The sequence below is a fragment of the Acomys russatus genome, chromosome 26, assembly GCF_903995435.1.
Source record: "Acomys russatus chromosome 26, mAcoRus1.1, whole genome shotgun sequence".
Taxonomy (NCBI): Eukaryota; Metazoa; Chordata; class Mammalia; order Rodentia; family Muridae; genus Acomys; species Acomys russatus.
This window is the reverse complement of record NC_067162.1, coordinates 19,676,445-19,682,081: the sequence shown is the minus strand read 5'-3', so window position 1 is coordinate 19,682,081 and position 5,637 is coordinate 19,676,445. Positions and strand designations below refer to the sequence as shown.

At 46.1% G+C, this 5,637-nt stretch overlaps 1 pseudogene; it reads left to right on the top strand.

The window, feature by feature from the left end:
- The first annotated feature begins 731 nt into the window (after positions 1 to 731).
- LOC127209477 (40S ribosomal protein S2-like) lies at positions 732 to 1,412 on the top strand (annotated as a pseudogene).
- The last annotated feature ends 4,225 nt before the right edge of the window (positions 1,413 to 5,637 follow it).

Below are 5,637 nucleotides of genomic sequence, written 5' to 3'. Positions count from 1 at the left end.
AGGAGTGCAGGAGCTTGCTGGCCAGCCAGTCTGCGCAACTGCTGAGCTCTGGGTTCATTGAGAGAATGCTGCGAAAGTAAGGTGAAGAAGAACGGAGGAAGGCAGCCAGCTTCTGCGTGTTAACACATGAGCACAGGTGCCCATGTATGTATGTATGCACACACATTGCATACATGTTCTAAACATGCAGTTATATCCCAGCCCAACAGTTGTACTGTGGGTCATACATATTATAATGTACTGTATATATGGCAGTGTGGATGGATTCCCAGATGGGCATACTGAGGGGTGAATTGCATTATCTCATAAGTGCCTATACAGTGTTGAACTGTCAAGGATGGAGAGCAGGTTAGCAGTAACTGGGGGTGAGAGACAGAATGAAGGCAGGAAGCCAGTCTAACCATAGATGTAGATGTGAATGTTCCCGTATTGTGATGATGTAAGTGCTTGATATTTTGACTGTGTAATGCATGATGTTATTGTCAGGTACCACTGTGTGAAGAACACATGAAAACATTCTTTACATTATTTTTTTTTACAACTCCATGTGAGTAACAATTATCTGAAAATTAAAAGTTTAAAGAAATATGTCATGAGTACCACATAAAAATATATTTCTTGCTTCTTCTTCCTCGGGAAAACACCAAATGGTAGATTCAGCGGGAGGGCCCGGAGGATCCGGGAGCCCAAGATTACGGGGCCACAGCAGGAGACAAGGAGTGGATCCCATCACCAAGCTGGGCTACCTGGTTAAGGACATGAAGATCAAGTCCTTGGAGGAGACCTACCTGTTCTCCCTGCCCATTAAGGAATCTGAGATTATTGACTTTTTTCCTGGGCATATCCCTAAAGGATGCAGTTCTAAAGATCATGCCAGTGCAGACGCAGACACGGGCTGGCCAGCCCACCAGGTTCAAAGATTTTGTCGCTATTGGGGACTACAATGGTCATGTTGGTCTTGGTGTTAAGTGCTCCAAGGAGGTAGCCACTGCTATCTGAGGGGCTGTCATCTTGGCCAAGCTTTCCATTGTCCCTGTGCAGAGAGGCTACTTGAGGGAACAAGATTTGCAAGCCACACACTGTTCCATGCAAGGTGACAGGCCGCTGTGGCTCTGTTTTGGTGCATCTCATCCCTGCCCCCAGAGGCACTGGCATTGTCTTTGCTCCTGTGCCCAAGAAGCTACTGAGGATGGCTGGTATTGATGACTGCTGCACATCAGCCAGGGCCTATACTGCCACCCTGGGTAAGTGTGCCAAGGCCATTTTTGATCATCTTCAAGACCTATAGCTAGCTGACACCCAACCTCTGGAAAAAGACTGTATTCACCAAGTCTCCTTATCAGGAATTCACTAATCATCACACCAGAGTCTCTGTTCAGAGGACCCAGGCTCCAGCTGTAGCTACCACATAGGGGTTATAATACAAGAAATATAAAGTGAGTTAACTCTGTTTAATATATATATATATATATATATATATATATATATATATATATATTACATATGTGCATATATATGTATGTACACACGTATTTATTTACTTATTTATTTGTTTGTTTCTTTATTTGGGCCAGAGAGATGGCTCAGTGATTAAAGGTGCTTACCACACGTTTAATGCCACCAGACCTGATGATCTGGGTTTGATCTCTGGAATCCACATTGTGAGAGGAGAGAATCAACTCCTATAAGTTGTTCTCTCATCTCCACATGTGCAACATGGCACACAGATATGCACACACAAACACACGCAAAAAATAAAGGTTCCATAAAAATATGTATGCATTTCCTAAGCCAGACATTAGGACTTATGTCTGTCGTCCCAGAACTTGGAGGACTGAGACAGGATTTCATGTTCAAGGCCAGCCTGGGGTATATATAGTAAGTGTGAGGCCAACCGGACTGTGTAGTGAGAATCTCTCAAAATACCAAACTACACATGGTAAAATTACCACCATCTTCTGACTTATGCCTTCCAAGTCCTCTTCCTTTGAGTCTTTGCAGTCCTTCCCTTGGCAGCTTGGAGTCTGCTGCGCCTCTTCACACTCCCCCCGGTTGTAGGGCTTCACATTTATGAGTCATATCACCCTACTTACTGTGTGCTTGTGATATATTTTCCATTTGTCAAAATTCCACTTCGGTGGATTATCATATCTGCTTTGCTCCCATTTCCCTCACATCATTTTCCTTCTGCTTCTTTGATAATTTAAAATACGTACACTTTTTTAATCTACTGTAGCTTAATTAATTTATTTCTGCTGTGACAGCAGGAATGCCAGCTCACTCTCAGTGTCTTCCGACATAAATGAAAACACTGTGCACTTGTGTGATGCTAGAATGCACGGAGATGGCTCTTTACCAACAAGCAAGCCAGCAAGCAGGTCTGCAGAGGGAGGATCCACCTGGCTGGCCTCCAGGTCATTGCCGACCTGCTGCTCTACACCTGGAGATGGTGTCAGCTCTCACAGGTTGAGGACTCAGTCCCTCAGACCAGGTCCCATGTTGGACATCAGCCACAAGTCCAAGCCTTCTGACCCATGGCTACAAAATGTGGCTTCCATAACCCAACCCCACCCCCACTCAGTTCACAGAACTCAGAGAAACCCTATGCTTTTACTGATGGGGCTATTATAAAGGACACTTAAAAATACTAACAACCATCAGGTGAAAGTGGAAGTTTGAAGGGTTCTGGGGTCAAGAGCTTCTGCAGTCTGAGCCTAATCCCCTCTCAGCATGCATGTGAGCTTATCCCCTGCCTCCAAGCTCCCACATGCTCAGCTGTCCAGATGCTCTCCGCATCTAACCTTCCTTTGGGTTTCTACAGAGACTTTTTGCACAACCAGGATTTAAGCAAGGACACCTATGTTGAAATGGGATTGGACAAAAAGATGTGCCCTAATGCTAGCAGGCTGAGTGGGAAATCCTGCAGAGACCATCTGTCTAGCGTTCCCTCCTTCACAATGTAGAACAGGACTTCCGTCCAGAATGAGAGTCTTTAGAGTCCACTCTACAGTAAGGTAGACCAGAGAGTTTCTTTCTGGCCTGCTCACACCAGGAAGACAGGGAGTGGATGGTTAGAGTACACTCTGAGTTGCTATGACCCACTGTGGGGAAAAGGAATTCCAGTTTCTGTGGGGGCACCTTTGAGAAACAAAAGGGGCAGCCAGGCACAGTGGCACCGCCTGTTATCCCAGCACTTGGGAAGGCAGACGTGAGTTTGAGGCCACCTTGGTCTACAAAGCGAGTCCAGGCCAGCCAAGGCTACACAGAAAAACCCTGTCTTGAAAATAAAAACAAAAACAAAAACAAAACCAGAACAGAACAAAAGAAAGAGAGAGAGAGAAATGGAAGGGACAAATGAAAGGAACACAGGAGAACACAGGAGGGAGGGAAACAGTGAGCTAGTGAGAGGGCTTCACTGCTCCAAATTTATGGTGAAGAATGCTTGGAGGTACTGTTCTGGGGAGCGGACTAGTGAGGAGTAAAGACTTTGGGGGGCGGTCAATGGGGCAAGGGGAAAATAGGAATGAAAAAATATTGGTATTTATGTTATAACTAAATCCATTACTTTGTATGTTAACTTAAAAAGCGAATTACTTTGGGCCTATGAGACCGTTCCATGAGAAAAGGTATTGGTGCAAAGGCCAATGAACAGAGTTTGATCCCCAGTGCCCCACATGTAGGAACGGAGAACCAGCATCTACACACATGCACTGCCTGGTGCACACATGTTCATTCATGTGCATGCACATGACACCACTAAGCGTTATTATAAATATAATTAAAAAATGATCACTCTGAGTCAGGCGGTGGTGGTGCATGTCTTTAATCCCAGCACAAGGGAGGCAGAGGCAGGTGGATCTCTGAGTTCAAGACCAGCCTGGTTTACAGAGCTAGTTCCAGGACATCCAAGGCTACACAGAGAAACCCTGTTCCCCCCCCCCCCCCGCCAAAAACCCAAAAACAAACAGACAAGCAAATGACTGCTCTGAAGCATTCCAAAGCTGATCCAAGAAACAAGATCAAAAGACCAAATACTATTCTATCATATATTATTATTATTGTTCTAGCCATCCAGGAAATATCAAGGGGTCTGGGGTTTATGAGCCAAGAATCATGATGAACATCAAAGTACACAAACCAGAACATCAGAATTTAGCTTGTAGGCTATCATAACCTTTTCTCATGTGGTAGTTGTTTCATCCAATGTTGTAAAATTTTGTTTCTCGGTGACACTTCATAGGATCTCATGAAGTCTGTGTTGACAGTGCTTTCTGTACCAGTGATTTTATAATGATCAATCAGGGGATATGGGGAATTACCAGCTCAAGACAGTTTGCAATTTTCTTGGCCTGAAGCTTAGCCTGGTACAAGAACCCTTGCCTAGCATCTGAGAGACCATGCTTGAGCATCCTTGTCTAGCTTCTGAGAGACCATGCATGAGCATCCTTGCCTAGCATCTGAGAGACCATGCATGAGCATCCTTGCCTAGCATCTGAGAGACCATGCATGAGCATCCTTGCCTAGCATCCGAGAGACATGCATGAGCATCCTTGTCTAGCATCCGAGAGACCATGCATGAGCATCCTGTCTAGCATCCGAGGAGACCATGCATGAGCATCCTTGCCTAGCATCCGAGAGACCATGCATGAGCATCCTTGTCTAGCATCTGAGAGAGACCATGCATGAGCATCCTTGCCTAGCATCCGAGAGACCATGCATGAGCATCCTTGTCTAGCATCTGAGAGACCATGCATGAGCATCCTTGCCTAGCATCTGAGAGACCATGCATGAGCATCCTTGCCTAGCATCTGAGAGACCATGCATGAGCATCCTTGCCTAGCATCCGAGAGACCATGCATGAGCATCCTTGCCTAGCATCCGAGAGACCATGCATGAGCATCCTTGTCTAGCATCCGAGAGACCATGCATGAGCATCCTTGTCTAGCATCCGAGAGACCATGCATGAGCATCCTTGTCTAGCATCCGAGAGACCATGCATGAGCATCCTTGCCTAGCATCTGAGAGACCATGCATGAGCATCCTTGTCTAGCATCTGAGAGACCATGCATGAGCATCCTTGTCTAGCATCTGAGAGACCATGCATGAGCATCCTTGTCTAGCATCTGAGAGACCATGCATGAGCATCCTTGTCTAGCATCTGAGAGACCATGCATGAGCATCCTTGTCTAGCATCTGAGAGACCATGCATGAGCATCCTTGTCTAGCATCTGAGAGACCATGCATGAGCATCCTTGTCTAGCATCTGAGAGACCATGCATGAGCATCCTTGCCTAGCATCTGAGAGACCATGCATGAGTATCCTTGTCTAGCATCTGAGAGACCATGCATGAGCATCCTTGTCTAGCATCTGAGAGACCATGCATGAGCATCCTTGTCTAGCATCTGAGAGACCATGCATGAGCATCCTTGCCTAGCATCTGAGAGACCATGCATGAGCATCCTTGCCTAGCATCTGAGAGACCATGCATGAGCATCCTTGTCTAGCATCTGAGAGACCATGCATGAGCATCCTTGTCTAGCATCTGAGAGACCATGCATGAGCATCCTTGCCTAGCATCTGAGAGACCATGCATGAGCATCCTTGTCTAGCATCTGAGAGACCATGCATGAGCATCC